Raw genomic sequence first — 23,109 nt, forward strand, 5'->3', positions numbered from 1 at the left:
AAGACATGTGAAAAAACGCTTGTATACCTATAATTTGAATAAGGCTTTCAATCATTCCTAAAATTTTACACGATTATATCCTTGTAGAATATTATCGATTATTGATTCGCCGGTATGATATGAAAAGACTGGACAAGTTTTTCTGATAGCAAAAATTTTTGTCTGAATCTGTCATTGTTTTCTTACTTGGTTTCTTACTATCGCACTTCTACGAGTGCAGCAAGATATCACACAAAAAAAGAGAGCTGGAATATACCAAAGGGTTATTCAAACTCATAAGTCGAAGATAATTTAACAATGCCATGAAATCATCAGAAGACAAAACCACAAAAAAAAAAAGAAAACTATAGATAGAGCTACACGAATTCCACTAAAACCATGATGTGATCTCAGGTGCCCCGGAAAGGTAAGAAGATCCCGTGGCATCCGTCATGCTCATGTAAGAACAACTTTAGTGATAATAAGTTTGTTAAGAAAGTGCGGAGATATTGTAATGGGTATTTCATTAATATGTTTCGGAGTTTAGTATGGCGTCCATTTCGCTGAACTAGTGGACATTATTGTTTAGGGGCCAGCTGAAGCCCGCCTCCGGGTGCGACATTTTATTCGCTGCATTGAAGACCCATTGGTGGCCTTGGTCTGTTTACTGTTCTTTGGTCGGGTTGTTGTCTCTTTGACACATTCCCGTTTCCATTCTCAATTCTTTGTCTGTCTATAATTAATAATACTTGTTAATTGTATTGCACCTTCAGTAATAGCGGGGTAAACAGTAATTGCTATGGTCATTTAAACTTGATTTAATTTTTTACCGTCCGGTATGAATTTAGGTATTCTATTTCAGAAATCAGGTCACTTAAACATGAATATATCATTTCTTGTGTTCTTATTCAGAAAATGATCCCTGTCATATTGCTCACAGCAGAAATATATTTTAGCCCTTGTATTCGAGTTGTTTTTGTACTCATATGAAGCAGAAGTCATACAAAACTTTCTAAAATAAAAAATCCAAAAAAAAAATATCTTGCAAAGTTCTTTTATTTCATGGTTATGCTGCGTTCACACGTGATTCGAATTCGATTCGCATTAACTAATTCGAATTAGTTTAATTCGAATTGCAATGCGCGTCAAATTCGCTTTACTGTCCGAACGACGTTAACTTTTGATTCGCATTATCAATTAATTAATTATAATTTAATTCGAATTACAAATTAAGAAAGTGTCCACACCACAGTTTAATTCGAATTAATGCGAATTAACTCGTTTTCGTATCAACGAAAACGCATTTCTAATGCGAATTGGATAATGCGAATTAGCCAATTCGAATTCGATTCGAATTGAAAAAAAGAAGAGTGTGTGAACGCGATTAGCGAATTCGATTCGAATTCAATTCGAATTAAATGTACGTATGAACGAGGCATAAGATATATTGATAACATTTTATAAATTTAACGGTCACCATCACTATTATAATGCTACTATTCTTTAATCCGTAATTTGCCTAAACAAAATGTTTTTTAAAATATTGAATTGTTTTTTTTTCTTTTATGTATATAAAATGTTGCGAAAGTTGTTCGGTTGTATAAAAGACGTCGCGGTACATTTTATTCATAAATTGACTCAGACAGACATGAAAAACGTGACGTTCCTGCATTGTTTCAAGACGCCGTTACCTCGTATTCTCGATTATCGGCAATTATCGACATTAGCCTTTGATATTACTGCTTAATATTTTCAAGATCATGGACAGGACTTGCTACTCGAAAATATTAGGCAATAACATCATGTATCAGTACGGCAACGTCATGTGTTTATGTCCATCCACGTCAATTTATTAATGAAATGCATTTGATTTCATATTTTCAACCAATAAACATACATCCTGATCTTAACCTATGATATAAGTTTTATAAAAATCTGGCAAGAATTGTACATGTGAGAGCACTAACAAAACCGGACGGAAGGACGGACAGACGCCCAGTTTAACGCGTCGTGCGGGGACAAAAAGGGAAAATACAATGTACCCTTTAGCACATGTCTCAAGGGACATCCCTCATATTGATGCTGGGATATACTGAGGACAACGTTTTAAGAATTAAGGTCAAAGGTCAATTTATTTCTGAATCAATAATTGAGAATGGAAATGGAGAATGTGTCAAAGAGACAACAACCCGACCATAGAGCATGCCTGTTTAATTTTGCAGGTGGGTCCCACTGTTACTCCGAGTAGGGCCCATTTCATACATACCTGTAGCTAATTTTGTGTTGGCATCCCATATTTTGTGATGTCTTTTCCCAGTGTGAACATAGTTGATATGCAAACATCTAGTATTATAACACAGTATCTAAAAGAATAGAATAAAATGATCGGAGCACCTGAAATCACCCCTAGTTTTTGGTGGGGTTCGTGTTGCTTTGTCTTTAATTTTCTATGTTGTTTTTTGTGTACTATTGTTTGTCTGTTCGTCGTTTTCTTTTTTAGCCATGGCCTTGTCAGTATTTATCGACTTATGGGTTTAAATGTCCCTTTGGTATCTTTCGCCTCTTTTATCACTTTTACAGAGTGCATGCACTCAATCAGTACATATATTTGGTACAGTCTATATACCGAAGTAATAGCAACTTGTATTAAAAATGAGAAATTCGAATACTATTATTTAGTATAATTCAAGATTTATTTTCTTACAAGTATAACTTATGCGAAAGCTGAAGTCATCAGATTTATTGTTCTCAAAATAAGACCTTGTTAATGAGTGCTTACTAGAAAAAAAAATCTTGTGGGTGGGAACACCAGATAAAATTAGGTGTACACAAGTAACACTACATCCAAATTAATGCAAATAAAGACCCACTAAAAAAAGCATAAATTCTGGTTACATTTGTATTTACCTGTGAATTCTTTTTTTTACTATAATTGTAGGGTGTTCCACAAGGAGTATTTTGCCTGTCTAGACAAAAATAATTTATACTTATCATAAAAATATGGTAATTGTCAAATTGGTAACAGTCTGGAATTTAATGGAACTTATTTTATTATATCTTATGAAAATATTTTTTTGACAATTTATATGTCAGTTTCTGTCTCATAAAAGCAGACATACTGACTACAAACCTGATAGTCTTGTAAAAGCAGAATGCCAAAATCATTCAAAATTGTGGTACAAGTAGGTTAAATTTTCAGGCTGTCTGGTAAAAAAATACTATTCAATAGTGTGAAAACAAAAAATTAACTGAAAAATAACTAAGTCCAAACATGAAAAAAAAATTGGGCAGCACTTCCCCACGGACATGTGTTTTTTCATATTGCCATGTAAATTCCAGGACAACACAGGTGGGAATCAAGAAAGAAAACGATAGGTGTGGGACAGGTTTTTTTATAAAACATGAAACCATACACCATTTCGTGCCTATTATAGAATATGTAAAAAAAAAGACTAACTTTATCCTTGTCCTCATATCAGTTCCAATTTCAAAATAAACTAAGCCCTATACCCTTTACAATGTTTTTTCCCACAGATTAGAATTTGGGGGTATGAAACGGAGAAAGTTTAAAGTCCCAGGACCCCACAAAACACTGTATGCGATGTTTATAAATTTACGTTGTGGGAAGGGGATGACCATTTTAGTCAGGACAGAATGTGATACATAGCAAGAATATCAAGCGACCCCACCAGGGCAAGCTGATAAAGTCAGTATCAAAAAATAAAATGCCATTACTCTATATGTATCACATCCTGTCTGTGTTTTCATAAATGATTAAACAGTAGGATTAAAGGAGAATGTAGAAATTCGAGCTAATACTAAGTATCCCTGGTGTGGTATTCATCATAGATTGGCACATTTAAGCTCATTAAAATATGGGCACAGTCAATAATGAGAAAAATAGAATGCAGTGAATTTTTTTATGTTCTTATGTAGAGACCTTAAATTAAACAACATATATTATTTCCAAACCTTTTTGTAACAAACAATAATATTCTGGATTTGATTTTTTTTTTTACCCAAAGTCTTTCCTTTTATTTGAAATAACTTAAAGACAACAGGATGATATTACCCAGTGTATTTGTGAAGCCTCTTGGTTCTGTCTCTAGTATCCAGGTAATATTTAACTGGTAGAGACTGGTAGATTCTTCATTCATAATATTGTTTGATATACTAATTAAATTTGTATGCGTTTTGTTTACATAATACCTCACTGTGAAACTCTTGAATAATAAATTATATCGTAAATTTTTTTTTTTAAATACGAAGTTTTATTATGACATCCTATGAGAAAAATATTCAACAAATGCTCAAGGACAATGATATGAACAACTACATGTACACTGTTTACTTCCCATATATTTTTTTCAATGGATTAGGACTTTAAATGTACTACAGCAAATTACCCTCTTTTAAAGACGCTTAATCCTTACACGTTTGGTCTTTTTCTTTTCAGTCTAAAACACATTCTAACAATAGCACAATAAAATGTATAATGCATACTTAAATTACCACACTATTACAGAACAGGTTAATATTTTGACCTTTTTTTATTTTGAAGTATACATCATTCATCGTCCTAATTATGCATGAAATACTTCCTTGCCACTGGACGTTAAGCAACCAACAATCAATTATATAATTCACTTATCAATTAACTATGTGCTTTTGACAATTACACCACGTATGATATATTTATTTACATAGGTCAGAATGTGGGATTACATATGAAAGATAATTATTTTAAACTGTAATCAATTAAATTGATCACTTACATGTATGATTTATTTTTATGTAAAATGCTATGTTTTAGAATCGTATATTTTTTTCATAACTTCAGCGTGTATGATCTCACATAAACATCGTTTTAATTTGCTGACATTAAAAATCCCGTTATAATACTATGTTTAGGATGTAGATACGGCCATACTTCTACATTTTCTATATATGCACCTTTATTATATTTTAGCTCATTGTCGATTGACAGGGATTGAAAAGTACAAATTTGATTTGAAAGAGAAATTCTGTTTGAAGCCCTATTTTATCCAATATAAGACGCCATTCTGAATGCTGATGGCACTTGATTATCAAAAGGGTGGTTCTTGTCCATTAAATATGTGATATCGAACTCAATGTTGGGGGTACTTGTTCATTAAACATTTGATATCGAACTCTGTGCCAGTGGTACTTGTTCATTAAACATGTGATATCGATCTCAGTGTGGATGGTGCCTGTTCGTTAAACATATGATACCGATCTCAGTGCTGGTGTTACTTGTTAATTAAACATGTGATATCGAAGGCAGTACTGTGGTATTTGTTCATCAAAATTGTGACAATGATCTCAGTGCTTAAAGTGCTTCATTAAACGAATTGCGTCAATCTCGAGGCACGTTATGTCGATAATGGTTGTTCGTGAAAGGAGTAAGTTCACGAAGGGTTAAAATTGGCCCAAAGATTTTGATGTTTTTTTAATCAGGCTAAAATACTAAAAATTTCACATAGAAATAGTTGTGATATTACTATTAATACAAAAAAACTTCATTTCGGCACATCATATAAAAATGACGAAAGTATTGACTTCTTTAGTATGCATTATTTGTGTTGTAACGTCAGTTTTTGTCATAATTTCAGTAGTTATTAACAGTTTTTAGCATAATTTACTATGGCCGCCACAAATGATCAAGAAAGTTTTTGTGTCTAGGGATTCTATATCATCATTGGCAACTTTTGGTTACAGAACATTTTGGATCCTAGGCAAAGGGTTTCCTCAAGCTTTTACGTCCGAAAAAGGCACAAAATCATCGCATTTTGACAATATAGCCAAAATGCGCCGGTTTGAAGCCAATAATGTACTCTTATCATGAGATTTATTTTAACAAAAAAGTAAGGCTTTTGAAATAGATACATTAAAGAATCAAATTATGTCTATTTATGATAAAGTTGAAATTCAAGGCCATTTTCGACCTTAAGTGAACCTTGTCCTTTGTGATTCCAAACTGACTGCGTTTAGTGTTTGTATTTAAAGTAGGATGTCTTTGTGGATGGCACTTTTCCCTCTAAACTTGAATATTGATCTCAGTGCGCATGGTGCATGGTCATTGACTGTGTGATACCGATTTAAATCAGTTGAGATGGTACTTGATCATTTAACATGTAAACCAAACTCAGTGAAGATAGAACTTGTTTATTAAACGTGAGATACCGATCTCAGTGCGGGTGGTACTTGTCCTTTAGACATGTAATATCGAACTAAATGTTGGTGGTACTTGTTCATTAAATATATGATATCGAATTCAGTGCCATTGGTACTTGTTCATTAAACATGTGGTATCTAAATCAGTGCCAGTGGTAGTTGTTCATTGAACGTATGATATCGAACTCATTGTTGTTGGAACTTGTTCATTAAAAGTGTGATACCGATCTTAGTGCGGATGTTACTTGTCCATTTAACATTTTGATACCCATCTCAGTCAGGATTGTACATGTAAAATAAACATGTGATACCAATGTCAATGCGGGTGGTACTTGCTTCTTTAACTTGTTTTAGGCACGATTATCTTCGCTAGAGACCAAAGACTTTGGAAACCAATTAAATATAAACGTTAAGAAGCATCATAAACATAAGGTTAAACAAATAAAATTTGCTTAAAAAACATCAAAGCTTTAATATAAGTACAATTTCAGAGTCTATTAAGAAAAGATAATATAGCATGCATAATACATTCAAGTTTTTGTTTAGTACAATTACACATTTAATTAAGGAAAAATATGATAGCATGCATAATCTCATATTTCATATAATATTTTTCCTTCTTAAAAAGTAAACAATTGCAAAACTTGTATTTTATTCTATTACTATAGTAAGGCAATTAATGTCTAAAATTCTCTTAGTGGCACGAAAAAACATATATTTGACTATAATATTGAATAGAGATATTAATTCATTAAACGTGAAAGCGACTTTCAAGGAATATAACATTCTTGGAACAATTCGAATTTTGTCCCAAAAAATAAAAACTTTTTCATTTGAACCTTTTATTCGTAATCATGCAATTTTGGTAATTGCAAATAGGGTTATAGGAAATTATATATATACGATTGTATTTTTTCAAAAAGGATTGAAAAATCGTTTTGATTTTCTATAGAAAAAAGTACTTGAGCCAAACGATGTTTTTTTCCAGTCATTATTATTAAACAAACGTTGAACCAAATAAGTTTGACTTTGTACAAAATAACTAACCAGTCTGAACTAACTATTCAAAATTAATTTATGGAATCTCCTATTACAGTTTTCCTTAACAGGACAAACACATTTTGGACAGAGGTAAATAAAATCATGATTATTATTGGTGAATCTTCGTATAATGTAGAGATTCGATCCTACAAAACTAAGAGTTAATTAGTTTGGTTATAGACAGGATAATTGGCCTTTTAGGTGCTCGTTTATCATAGCTTCAAGGTGAATTATTCACTGTATGGGCCTCTAGTTCACCCATTTATGGAAATAACAAAATCATACAAATATTATACACTTCATTTGAAGTAGAACATCGATTATGTAAAAACATATTTTTATAATTGGTATGAACATCTCAGAGGAATATGTTATTTGTATTAAAGTTGGCCTCCTATGGAAAATGCCTTGATGTTTCCATTCTAACCTTTGTTCGTATGCGGATGTTTAATCATGGAATTTTTGTTAATGAATAATAAAGACATGTTGCATTTGTTACTGAAAACAAATCATTATCTATGACATAAAAGGGACGATGCATATTTTTATGCTGCAATCTCAAAGTAATTTTAGATATGAGAACTGACAAATTCATTTTAAAAAGCATAACACAAAGACTAGCAGTCTTTTCTGTTGAATCAATTAGAAGGCCGCGTATGAAAAATTCACATCAGTTGATGAAAAAATCACTCCCTCGGGAGACCCTGTTTCGAAATAGTACTGATATGATTGAACACAAAAGTTAATTACTATTTAATAAATACACTTCGAAGGAATTTGATTTTTTATAAACATTGCTGTGGAAAAGTGGCCTACTATTCTAGTGGACTTGAAATCCTTTATTTACCTTCGGGGATTATGTATATAAAAGACTAGGTCCGTGCGTTTCATGTAATTAGATTTATGGACCCTGTCCAGCATATTTTAAAGCAATATACTACCAAACTGTATGAAATATATGTGGGTCCCATAAAGTAAACTATTGCTATAGTTTCTTCTTTAAATTAAAGGGATTAACAAACTATATTATTAGTTACATGGTGTGTTAGTGACCTAATACGATATATATGGGGTCAGTAAATTCCATATGGGGTGAGAGCGTATGGGGTGAGTAGGTCACTAGCACACCGTGTAACGAATTTTTCTTACCGACTATTTTCACATGTGGTATTTAGACTAGCGGCCTATCAAAGTGATTAAGTCTTCATAACTTAGTATTAAGAACCTACTTCCATTTGTCTATACAAAAAAAACAAACACCAACAATAACAACTTGTTAGCTTTAAATTTGTTTTATGAATTTATTTCAGTCGTTCATTATCAATTTCTTCGTCTGTTGAAACCTTTCAGATTTCTTTTTTGTTTTGAAAGGGAAGTAGCTCCTTACTAACCCCATATGGTAACTAACCCAATATTTTTTAGGACATCCTATATCAAATATATGTAGTCACCACGTGTAGTCCTTTAACAAATCATATCCCCAAAAATCTATAGGAAATAAGATAAAGAGCAATATACTACCAAACTGATTATATATATATATGGATCTCCAAAAGTAAAAGAAGATTGAAATGCTAATGTTTATATGTGTTCATTAACTTTGTATATGCTATTGAGACAATACAGAGCTTAATATGTTAGATGACACATGTCTGGTGTATATTGACCACTAATTGTCCTTTTGGTTATTTGTGTCGTTAGGTTGCTGTCTCATTGACGTTAGCTCGAATCTTCTTTTATTCATATTTCTGATTGGATGTCAAATGTACTGAAATAAAAATAAAATTAGTGCAAGATTTAACCGACTGAGTAAGCAATGATTGGTTCGGGTGTTTTGAAAGGTTGTCATCCCTATTCTAGTTGTGGAACACATAATGTTGTAATTTAAAAAAAAATAATCATTTTCATGTCATTTACAGAGATTTTGTTGTAAGAATAAGTGTATAGTTTCATTCTTCCTTTGTTGATTATGGTACGGATTATAACTAAATATCACACAGTTATAGTGAGAAGATGTTTATTTTTATACAATCAACGTAATTTAAAGGAACATGTCTCCAATAAACATCCCAATATCACACATAGAGCACGGCAAAGTAATGAGGATTCTGGTGACAACAATTGTCACCTTTTGAAATCGAACTCCTGATTATTTTGCAATCTTCGCAATGACGTTTATAATTCATGATTTTACTCACACACTTAAATAGTAATGAAAACAAGCCACAATAAACACAGAGATTTACTATAATGTTATAATTTCCCTCCAAATACAACAAACGAAGAGAACATCAGGTTATAGTAGTTATGTATTAAATTTGATTATATGCAAACAAAATCCTCTTCATTTTCTACTGCAGTATATGTCAAAATACAATGAATTTTTTAACCCCGGAATAGATAACCTTAGCTTTATTTGGCAAATCCTATTGGAATGTTGGGTCCTCAATGCTCTTCAACTTCGTAATTGATTTTGCCTTTAATTTTTTTTTATTCGAACGTCACTGATGAGTCTTACTGGAGTACAAAATTATAAGACTGGTATCTTTGATGTCTTTGTTTTCACAAGAACACGCTGCATATGTTCGGAGTCATTTCAAAAAACTTTTTAAGAAATTATACTATCAACTCTTCTTGCGATTACAGTAAGAAAACATCACTAATTTGTTTACTTCTGGACCCATATTGATAAAAAAAAAGTTAGTTTGAAATCACTACTAGGTAATGTTAACAAATATTTGTTATTTGAAATAACGTGTAAATATGTATTGTCTCTCATATATTATATACTGATAATATTTTCAAAGCTTGTTTAATTGGTATTGTAAATTCGTTCACCTTTTTTGCATATTGATAATTTAAAAAAAACAATGTAAACAGTATACACAGTCAAAATGGTCATGGTTATCCTATATATGATATGTTTTTTTCTCGGATGCTACCATTTTTCAATGACATAATTTAGAGCAAAATTGTCTTCTACCTACAAAAGATTTTACTGTTGTATTTATGTTTGTTTCGGTTCATAACGAAAGGAAACTATAGTTTAAAATGCTGTCCTGTAATAACATATGTAAGATTCGTTGAACAATTATCATTTTTGGTCGTCTCGATTGGTGCATATAAGTATACGATTTTTTCATTTTATTTCCACTAAATGTGCATGTCAAACGACCCTATGTATATGCTTTAAAGACTAAAAATGGAAAATTGTCTGCATATCATACAACGTTGGTTGTTAATTTTTCTTGAAATCTTCTTTTATAACTATGTGCATATATGCAATAATAGTGTGTTCATGTAACATGAACAGCCACCGGAAAAATAGAGTTGATGGTTAACTCGATAGACATGTGTAGCGTCCTGTCAGAGAACGTGACAGATATTGCAGAGTTTTATTTGGAAGTGAGATAATTTTAAGAAACTGCGAATAAACACGAATGCATGGATTGATTGTCAATGAGAAACCAATAGACCAAATGACAAATATGTCAACAATTCCAGGTAATGAACAAAACACACATCAGTACAATACACTTACGTCATGAAATTGCAGTAATTCCGAATATATATTTATGGCCCCAGTTCCCATGTTATAACAGGAGAACCTAACATCGTTCATGACCGATAGTTGAAATCATTCCTCAGTAAAGGACCTAAATACCCCCCCCTCCCGTCAATTATTAATTGGAATGAGTGTCGTAACAGCATCCACCACTCACTCCGTACTTACTGCACGAAATGGATAAAACGAGAAAAAGCTGAAAAAAATCCTTAGATTCTTTTTTTAATTCAGGGTTATCATCGCAATAATTAAAACTCGCAGTTTGAAATTTTGTATATGAATCAAACAGGATTTTTCTAAATATTGCAAAAATTAAAATCGCATTTTAGTCTAAAATGACAAAATCGCAATAATAAATGCACGCAATAATTTCTGAATTTACAGTAGTTGATATTCGTATTAAACATTTTAAAGACCATTTTACTCCTAACAACAACCATAATAGCCCTATTTCTCGTATCAAACATAAGTTAAAAGAACTTGCCAAGGAATTTGTTTTTGTCCCGGCTGATAAGGCTGCCAATAATATCATTATTGTTTGACGTAAATTTTATATTGAGGTTCTGCAAAAAGGAAATCACGAATTCACCAACATTCCAACTGACTCCATTTTTGGAAAATGACATCTGTAACAAACATAAACTTTTAGCTACCTCTTTAAAAGCAGAACCAAATACAATGAAAGTTCAAATTTATGAACTGGCTTCCGAAGCTGCACAAAACACCTTACAAACATAGATTTATTTCGTCTTCAAGCCATTGTTCCACTACTAAACTGTCTATTCTACTTACTAATACACTTGGTACATCAAAAACCTGCTAATAAATTGTTCAAATAAGGCCTTTGAAAAAAGTGGAATTAATTACTTTTGGAGTGTCAAAAATTCGTTAGAAGTACTTGATAAATTGCATGCTCATATTGGTGATTTCGAATCTGTTCAAAGTTTTGAGTTTTCTACCCTATATACCACCATAATCTCATTAAGAAAAAATTCACACACCTAATTAAATGGGTTTTTAAAAAGCCAGAATGCGACTATATATATGTTCAAACTCTTTTAGGTCATTTTTTAGTAACAACAAACAAAAGAACTATGTCAATTGGACCTGCTTTGATACGATAACTGCACTTTTTACTAGATACATTTTTGTAACATTCTTATTCGCTATGGAGATTCCGTATATCGTCAAGTTATCGGAATTCGAATGAGGACTAACTGTGCACCACTTATTGCGGACCTATTTCTGTATTGTATGAGTTAAAATTTATGATTAAGATCAGCAAAGACCCGTCGAAACAACATCTGATACAAAAATATAATAACACTTTTAGATATTTGGATGATATATTGGCTCTCAATAATGACGACTTCAGTATGTACACTATAGAGTCTTATCCTGCTGAACTGACTTTAAATAAAGCTAATACTACCAATGAACACTGCCCTTTCCTGGATCTTGATATCTATATCTTTAACGTGAAGCCTAATACCAAAATTTACGATAAAAGAGATGATTTTTCATTTCCTATTGTTAATTATTCATTTTTAGATGGTGACGTTCCCTTGTCACCATCTTATGGTGTTTATATATCTCAGCTTGTTTGATTCGCTCGTGTATGTAACAACGTATTTGATTTTAACGAAAGAAATCTCCGTATTACCGAAACATTATTACACCAGGGTTTTTGATATCACAAACTAGTCAAAACATTTTCTAAATTTTATCATCGATATAAGGACACCATTCGTATATATAAATCAACAAGCAGACATCTAATCTTTTCCGGAAATTTTCTATACAAAGCACAAAAATGTCGTCATTCAACTCAAAAGCTAACCAATCCTTCAAACAGACTTATTCAAAAGGGATATAGTTACGATACTGTTGTCAGGTCATTAAAGATGGCATATTTTGGAATTAATATTGATTCACTAATATGGTCTTTGCATCGGAAATAAACACACTTAAACTAAAACCAGTTGTTGGCATGATACGGGTTATATATGTTCTTCTCATATATTTTATGACGGTATGATACTAAACCCCTAACGGGAGGGATTGTGCTTGATTTTCATATTATGAAGACATAATCTTTCAATCAGTTTAATTGAGGTCTGGAACTGGCATGTCAGTAACTGCTAGTAGTCCATTGTCATTTTGCTTAGTTTCTTCTGTTACCTATTCTGACATCGGACTCGGACTTTTAAACTGAGTTTTACTGTGCGTATTGCTGTGTGTTTCTTTATTCTACATTGGCTAGATGTATAGGGGGAGGGTTGAGATCTCACAAAACATGTTTAACCCCGACGCATTTTTGCGCCTGTCCCAAGTCAGGAGTCTCTGGCCTTTGTTAGTCCTGTATGTTTTTTTAATTTTAGTTCATTTATATGTTTCGGAGTTTAGTGTGACGTCCATTTTCAGTGAAGTAGTAGACATTTTTGTTTATAGTGGAGTGACAAATCAAGAAAAGTGGCTTATTTTAAGAGTTTAATGGACCGACATACCTCAAGGCTGAAAATCCACACGATGATAGAGTAAACATTATTTTACCATTTTAGCTCTGTCGTAGAGTTTTCCCACGGTGCAGTTTTTTTTTGTAAAATCGGAATAAAGCATGACTTTCTGATGTTTTTCTTTATCATTATTTAACACGAGAACGCATATAATTAATTCCCGCATAAGGTATCAGCTTTTATTTGATATCAAACTTGCATATCATAAGAAAATACGTTTTGAGTTAATTGGAAGAATTTCAATGCATGTGACATTTTTGTTTTCAATCTTACCGTCTGTCAAAGTATATCAAATTCATTACATACATCACCCGTATTCGATTTTGACAAAAAATAGTGGACCAACCATACTTAAGAAGTTTTAATATGTCAAAGTTTGACAGAACATAACAACCAACTTTTACAAGCTATTTTATAATACTCATCATGAAGCCGTTTTACTATTCAATTTTCACCACAATAAGTCAAAGTTGCACTCCCCTTTCCTATTTTCCACTGACTTAAGATTTACTGTTTTTCACAATTGAATAACGTATTTTCTTAAATTTTGTAAATAAGAATATGGATTTGTTTCAATGTTTGTGCCTAGATGTTTGTCTTAATACAGTTGAAAGGTTTAGTAACTTTCGAGGTGTTTTTATTCTTGTTGATTTTTTGTATTTGTAATTTTAAACCATATTGGAACAGCTCCGAATTAATCCGGAAAAGATGGGCAGTCCTGATTCCATTAGAACAAATTAAGTATCATAGGTCGTGTTATAAAGCCGATACATGAACAAGTAGAATTGTTTTTTATACGTTTGAATTAGGGAAAAACCAATGCTTATCAGCGTGTGCAAAACGTTCCGCGGATGAATCATCTTGCGCTAAATGGCATTACAATCAGGCTGGTCCAAATGTTTATTGTGCAGACAAAAGTCATCAAAACCAGATAAGCAATTAAGGCATGTCGAGTCGATTGAGCGTAGCAATTATGTTTTAAATGCCACAAAGCACCAGTCCGACTACCCAATGGTATGAATACTCTCTATAGATTTCTTCGCTGAATCATTCAGCATGCTTTGTTAACTACATCCTGAAATGAAAAATTGAACTTGCTTCTGATGCTTCAAATGAGTCGAAGCATGATGTTTCTTCCCAAAATCTAACAGAAAGTCTACACGATGATGCGTTTGTGAAAAAAAGCATTTTCGTTGTCGTATAATTTGCTAGATATATAGTGTTCCTTTCTTCCAGAAGAAATATGTAGTCAGTATACAACTGATAAACTACAGCAAAAACTAGAAAATCACTAATGTGGTAACATTGTTGTTTAGACTCAAAGAGGACAGGGCAGATCAAGTATGATTTTCAGTAGCTAAATTAGTGTTTTCAAGGCTATTCGCCCTGCGAGTTGTTTGAAAGCGGAATATCATTTTCAGAGATAGAAACAAGTTTTGAAAATGATTCCATACCCCCAAAAACTCTGAAAATCAAACCCTTCATGATGCGGAAAAATGTTGAAAAGCAGTTTACGATCGTTCGAAATTTCAAATGATTACTATCCACCTCTGTCAGAAGCTTTTATTCCTACAGCTTTACAATTTATTCCTACCTCTCTGATAAATATTTTTGCCTGGTAATTAGACAATTCTGTTCATATAGAGAATGATTACAATGCAATCTCATGTGATCTGTACGGAAATGTATAGCTTTAGCTGAGTGTGTTACATCTCTGCATTAAAAACCAGCGTATCCCAGAGATGGTATGGGTATTGTACAGATTGGAATAGAGAATGGAAACGGGGAATGTGTCAAAGAGACAATAACCCGACCAAAGAGCAGAAAACAGTCAAAGGCCACCAATGGATCTGCAACGCAGCAAGAAAACCCTGCACCCGGAGTGCTTCAGCTGACCCCTAAGCAATAATGTATACTAAAGTCTTTATATAAGAAGGTACAACAGATATGGCCAGGGACTACTGTAAAACCGTAATAGCTTATTCTGAAAACTTCGAGTGTGCCGTGGACGTGTCAGATCGGTATTGTGTGGAACATTCTACAAAATCAGCAGAAAGAATAAGGAGGTCTATTTCAAATTGCGGTAGATCTTGTGTTATTTTTGTCATTGAAGTCAGATTAATTAGAGATTGTAAGAAATTTCTTCTTTCTACGGAATTGGCAAAAAGACAGTTTATTAGGCGTCGAAATAAAACCCATGCATTGAATCAAAGTTTATTAATCTGACTGGTTCTAATATTGACACATCTGTTGCAGTGGAACGTCAATTCATTGCTGATCTATATGATAACAGAGGCAATGCTCAATCAGTACATGGTGATCTCAATGAACTCAAGAGTGAAGTCGGCGCTATCTAAGGATGCTTTCTTAGTGAGACTACCTCCTTCAAAGGCATCTTTCAGACAACACGTTCTTCGAATATCACTCTAAGTGTACGTACGTCTTGATGAATGCTTTAATAACCTAACCACCAACTAGACCACCTTTGGAATATGGATTTGAAAATCGGGAATAGGTCAATAGTTCCAGTATATTTTGAAGGTCCAGTGTCCTCTGACTTTTTACTGGACCTTGTTTGAACATGCAAAGGCAAAACTATTTGTAGCATTGGTGTAAGCTGGAACAGAATGTGTCGTGCACAAGCATTTGTTGTTGTCATGACAGTAGAAACCAGCTTACTCGTGAGACTGTTTTAGGAGAATGCTACGATAAGGATAATGATTGAACTGTCCATCTCAATGCCCAATATTTCATACTTAACAAACAAACAAACAAACCTGCCCGTGGTCTCTTCGGTCTTGACGCGGTTGGTGCGCTTTCAAAACAACTTGAGATATTTTTGTATCAAATATTTCGGAAGTATTACATACCATGTGCTTAGAAGTATTCTGTTACCTTTTAAAATGTACGTGCATACTCATATCTAATGTTAGTGTAATATATACCTAGACAGCTTCCTTTATATCGTCATATTTGTGAATCGTGTTTATTTATAAATCACATATATAGCGGGCTTTAAAAGCGGTTTAAGTCAAATCTGCTTTATACTCCATTGCTTGTGTTGTTTTATAAAAAGGGGGACACACGTTTTCAATATGCCAATATTCTTGTACTGATTGACCTATTTATATAAAAAAAAAACTTCATACACTATCGTACTTATGTTGACATTTATGCATCAAGAATAGTTTTTTTATATAGATCAAACACTCTTTTGGGTTTAAATAACCAATACTGAATTTCATAATTTTTTCATTGAATCATGGACCGGGTGTTAACTTTACAGTACTTAATTTTTCTATGTTCTTTATGGCATGTTAAAAAAATTTTCCCAAAATTGTCTCTATATGTTATCATATATTATTTCATAGCTAAATATTAATTTTTTTTTCGATAATTTCCGGAGATAAAGATAAATTTTTCATTTTCTTACATATTGGAAGCGGGAGGTATTCGTCACAAATTTCTGGCAATGAGGCATAAATATGACAAACTGAATTTGTGCAACATTTCCAGAGCATGATTCCATAGAAATTTTTTCACAGCGACCGTGAGGTATTTCTGTTAAATTAAGTTTTTAAATTTACCTTACTTGTCACCGTACTATTAGGGGCCGGCTGAAGCCCTCCTCCGGGTGCGGGATTTTCTCGCTGTGTTGAAGACCCATTGGTGGCCTTGGGCTGTTTTCTGCTCTTTGGTCGGGTTGTTGTCTCTGTGACACATTCCCCATTTCCATTCTCAATTTTATCGTATAGTAAACTATAAAGGGCCCCGATATGAATAAATCTCAAACAATTCAAAAGAGAAAACCAACGACCTAATCTATACTGCAACAATGAACGCACAACACAAACAGACAGCATCAAAAGGAGCTCATGCCCGCTCGCACTATCATATTTATATTTTTGGTAAAAACCTAAATATGGGTCAAAAGCTTATGTCATAATGAATATGTGTACTGCGTTTAAAGCTAATGTGACAAGAACATCATGGTGAAAGAGAGTCCAAAGATACCAAAGGGATATTCAAACTAAAAAATCGAAGACAATATGACAACGCCATGGCAAAAAATGGAAAACGGCTTCAAAACACAACAAAGAAAACTAAAGACTGACCAATTCAAACCCAAACAAAAACCAGGGGTAAACTTCAGTAAAAACAAACTTTAAATTGATACTAGACGAACTAACAGTCGGAAGAAAAGATGGAATAACGGACGGTGGCACGGACCGAAAAACACAATACCCGTTTTTACACGCCCGTTTGCGGGACGTATTATGGTATAACGTTGTCCGTCTGTCTGTCCGTTCATCTGTCCGTCCGTCCGTCCGTCGTCAACATGTAGATAATAACTCGAAAACGCTTTAACCAATTTTCATGAAACTTTAGTGAATTGTTTATATCTATTGACGTAAGCTTCCTTTCGATTTTTATAAATTCTAAATTTTACGTTTCAGAGTTATAGGATTTTATTCATCAAAAAAGGAGGGATTTTCCAGTTTTCAGACAATAACTCAAACATGCTTTGAGCAGTTTTCATAAAACTTTGGTGACTGGTTTATATCTATTAGAATAAGCTCTCTTTAGTTTTAGTTTTTTTTTTTTATAAATTGACTTTGAGGAGTTATGGAACTTTATTCCTTGAAAAAGTGACGGGCGTATCATGCGCTCATGGCGCAGCTCTTTATTATCGTATGCAGAGCATTAACAGAAATGTTGTTAATTATACGAGACAGCGAGAAACATTGGATTCCGTCCACATTTTAACTCTTACACAGATCAGTGAATATGGCAAAAACACGCTCATGCCCGCTCGCACTATCATATTTATATTTTTGGTAAAAACCTAAATATGGGTCAAAAGCTTATGTCATAATGAATATGTGTACTACGTTTAAAGCTAATGTGACAAGAACTTCATGGTGAAAGAGAGTCCAAAGATACCAAAGGGATATTCAAACTAAAAAATCGAAGACAATATGACAACGCCATGGCAAAAAATGGAAAACGGCTTCAAAACACAACAAAGAAAACTAAAGACTGACCAATTCAAACCCAAACAAAAACCAGGGGTAAACTTCAGTAAAAACAAACTTAAAATTGATACTAGACGAACTAACAGTCGGAAGAAAAGATGGAATAACGGACGGTGGCACGGACCGAAAAACACAATACCCGTTTTTTACACGCCCGTTTGCGGGACGTATTATGGTATAACGTTGTCCGTCTGTCTGTCCGTTCATCTGTCCGTCCATCCGTCGTCAACATGTAGATAATAACTCGAAAACGCTTTAACCAATTTTCATGAAACTTAAGTGAATTGTTTATATCTATTGACGTAAGCTTCCTTTCGATTTTTATAAATTCTAAATTTTACGTTTCAGAGTTATAGGATTTTATTCATCAAAGAAGGAGGGATTTTCCAGTTTTCAGACAATAACTCAAACAAGCTTTGAGCAGTTTTCATAAAACTTTGGTGACTGGTTTATATCTTTTAGAATAAGCTCTCTTTAGTTTTATTTTTTTTTTTATAAATTGACATTAAGGAGTTATGGAACTTTATTCCTTGAAAAAGTGACGGGCGTATCATGCGCTCATGGCACAGCTCTTTATTATCGTATGCAGAGCATTAACAGATATGTTGTTAATTACACGAGACAGCGAGAAACATTGGATTCCGTCCACATTTTAACTCTTACACAGATCAGTGAATATGGCAAAAACACATAATAACCTCGTTAGCTGAAATAATTGGGGGTTTTATCAAATGGTTCATGCTATTTGTTATTTTAGATTTGTTCAACGTATGTTTGAAATGAGTGTAGTACTAAGCAATTTAAAAAAATGTGGTATTGATGAAATCAATGAACCACATGCACGTAAATAATAATTGATTAACATGGAATGGCTGTTGTTCGCTATCAAACATAGCTGTAAGAGGTCTAAGTAATGCGTACATAATGCGTTATAATCGCTTAATATTAACACTAAATCATTGTTTTAAATGATGTTCTTGTCATTAATTGAATTGGTTATAAATCCAAGGGTCCCATCATAACACTTTTATTGATTTAAGATCACAATTCCTGATATAATTTTAAAGTGTTTGTCGTAATTTACCCATTCCCATCTTCATGTGTCCTTCAGTTTAAGTGCAAACTTTTAATGCATCTTATTGTTTAGATTTTTCATATCAAATTCAAATTCAAATAATTTATTGGATAAAGCAAATATGATAAATAGGATATTGCGTAATCCAAGTGTTCAAAATAAATGACATATAAATGATATACAACTTGACAAATAATGTAAATAAAACATAATGTATAATGCATAACATGAGAAAATTAATATATCAATAAGTTGTCATCAAGGTGGAATGTGTTCTCGATAATATATTTAGTTTTATTTATAGATGGTAACTTTGTTGGCTTTATACCTCGAACCGAATCCACTAGAGGTCCATAGAACCTCATGTAGTACCTATTTAAAAAGTCAGGTTGATTTCGAAATCATTACCCTAGGTAATTTTAAATGAATTATTAATCAACTGTGAAATAAAACTGACACAGTTCACAGTTATTGTATTCACTAAGTTGTTGTTTGTTGCCTTGATTTGTTTTTTCTTAAACAATTTATGAGATTTGAACGTCGGTAAACTACTATAGCCTAATTTACTGTTGTTTAGAATCTGTGTTTATAATAACAACAGTTTATTAACAGCGCCCCATACACTTTTATGCGAGAAAAAGGATTAAAATCATCGGTAGTAGAACTTGAAAATACAGTCCTGGATAACTTAAGGCGACCTATAATAATTTTTATTTATTTCTTTAAGCATTATAGATTCCCCATTTATTTTCAACAAAACGATTGTGCTTTTATTTTAACCATAGTAGTAATCGTTTGATAAGTTTTGAAAAAGGTATCATGCACCTTTTATGATAAAAAAAACTGTTAGAGATGATGCCTTTAAACATGTCAATGCTATTCGTTCGTTTTTAGTATATAATATATACAATTACAATGCGTCATAAACAAAACAAGAACAATGCGATTCGTAACTGTAAAACTCCGTTATTGTCCTTTACGAAGAAAATACTTATTTTTCTTAGTTTACTAATACTGTGGATTCATTATTATTCGCGGGATACCAATTTTTGTGGACTTCGTGGATAAAGGGTGAACCACGAATTTAAATCTTCAACGAAGTACACATTGTCTATAGAAGAGGGACGAAAGATACCAGAGGGACATTCAAACTCATAGATCGAAAACAAACTGACAACGCCATGGCCAAAAATAAAAAGACAAACAGACAAATAATAGCACAGATGACACAACATAGAAAACTAAAGTCTAAGCAACACGAACCCCACCAAAAACTGGGGGTGATCTCAGGTGCTCCGGAAGGGTAAGCAGATCCTGCTCCACATGTGGCACCCGTCGTGTTGCTTATGTTATTACAAATCCGGTAAATAGTCTAATTCGGTAGGTCACATTCGTGAAAAGGGAAGGGTATTGTAGTTACGACATAAGGAACATATCCGATATCATCTGTGAAACGGTTATTCCATAACGGTCAACCAACTCGTGATGGCGTCCGTAAAATTTACGAAGGGTTGATTTCAACTTCACCATTGACTTTGGCTAAACCACGAAATCAAATATCTACAAAAATACAATTTTTACTCAATCCACGAAAATTGGTACCCACAAAAATAAAGGAATCCACAGTACATAGGAAGTATACTTGTAACAAAAGAAATTAACTAACAACAGGCAATGAATGGCTACTTCATAGATATATAATGTATCAGTATGACGATATAATTAAAGTGTCAGGCAAAAGATATAAAAGAAAAACCTTCGTAGAATGGCACATTGTTGTTGTATATGTGGACTAGAAAAACTTTATTTCGAAATATTATCTATGTAAATATGTGAAAGAGATAATCACCTTTGTTTAATAAAAATTATGACAATAGTCAACTTTGTATTGAACTTGAGGAGAAAACATTTTACTCCCTCTAGTCCCTCACCCCTACTCATAGGTAAGCATTCCTAACGATCCATCCCTTTTTTCAATTTATAGCATTTTTTTAATGTTATTATTTAATTTGGATTTTCCTTTTACCTATTTTTTTTTGTATCATACCATTGTAGGAATGTTCAGTAGATAGTTAGTTTGTGGAGAACCATAGTTTTTATTTCACATAATTTATTCAATTTTGCATTCATCCATGGCTGATTTTTTGTCAATTCATTTACAATTAGATTCAATGATTGTCTATTTCAATTATGATTACTTGAATGCTTATTAAAGGGATATTCAACTCATAAGTCGAAGAAAAACACAACATAGAAAACTAAAGACTGATTAATTTGAACCCAACCAAAAACCGGGGGTATACTGCAGAAAACACAAGTTTTAACTTAATACTAGACGAATTAACAGCTGGCAGAACAGACGGAACAACAGAAGGTCGCACAGACCGAAAAATACAATACCCGGTTCTATCGTATGCGGAGCATAACAAGATATGGTGTTAATTACACGATACAGCGAAAAACATTTCATTCCGTCCAAATGTTATCTCTTACAGACATCAGTAAATATGGCAAAAAGACATATTTAACCTCGATAGGCGAAATAACTGGGAGTTTTCATATTTCATGATATTTGTTATTTTAGATTTGTTCAACGTATGTTTGATATGAGTGTAGTACTAAGCAATCTAAAAAAAAAGTGTTATTATAGAAATCAATGAACCACATGCACGTAAATAATAAATTGATTAACATGGAATGTCTGTTGTTCGTTATCAAACATAGCTGTAAGAGGTCTAGGTAATGCGTACATAATGCATCATAATAGCTTATTAACACTAAATCACTGTTTCAAATGATGTTCTTGTCATTAATTGAATTGATAATAAATCCCAGGGTCCCATCATAACACTATTATTGACTTTAAATCACAATTCCCGATTGAATTTGCAAGTGTTTTTCGTAATTTACCCATTCTCATCTTCATGTGTCATTCAGTTAAAAGTGCCAATTATCCATGCATCTTATTGTTTACATTTTTTATATCGAAAAGTTGTCATCAAAGTTAATGTGTTTTCGATAATATTATAGTTATATTTATAGAGTGTAAATTTGGTGGCTTTATGCCTGGAACTGAGTCTACTAGAGGTTCCATAGAACCTCATGCAGTACCTATTTAAAAAGTCAGGTTGATTTCGGAATCATTTACAAAGGTCAGCTTAGTGCGAGAAGAAGGATTAACATCAAAGGGAGTAGAACTTGCAAATATAGTTATTGATAACTTAAGGCGACTTATAATATCTTTATTTATTCCCTTAAGCAGATTATAAATTCCTCATTTATTTTCAACAAAAACGATTGTGCTTTTTTAACATTAGAATAAATTAGTAGGAATCATTATCTATGGTTTGAAAAAGGTTGCATGCACCTTTTATTATAAACAAAAATTGTTGTAAATGTTAGAGATGATGCTTTTAAACATTTCAGATGCACATTATTGTTCGTTCTTTTTTTCGTATTTACAATTACAATGCGTCATAAACAAACATGAACATTGCGAGTCGTAACTGTAGAACTCACAGAATTAAGCCTGGAGGAATCAAAACGTAATTTCATCGTTTTACATTCCATTATCATACTGTCGTCCTAGTTTTTAGTTTTTATTTCACATAATGTATTGCATTTTGCATTCATCCATGGCTTATTTTTGTCAATTCATTTATAATTAGTTTCAATAATTGTCTGTTTGAATTATGATTACTT

The sequence above is a fragment of the Mytilus californianus genome, unplaced genomic scaffold, assembly GCF_021869535.1.
Source record: "Mytilus californianus isolate M0D057914Y unplaced genomic scaffold, xbMytCali1.0.p SCAF_1, whole genome shotgun sequence".
Classification (NCBI taxonomy): Eukaryota; Metazoa; Mollusca; class Bivalvia; order Mytilida; family Mytilidae; genus Mytilus; species Mytilus californianus.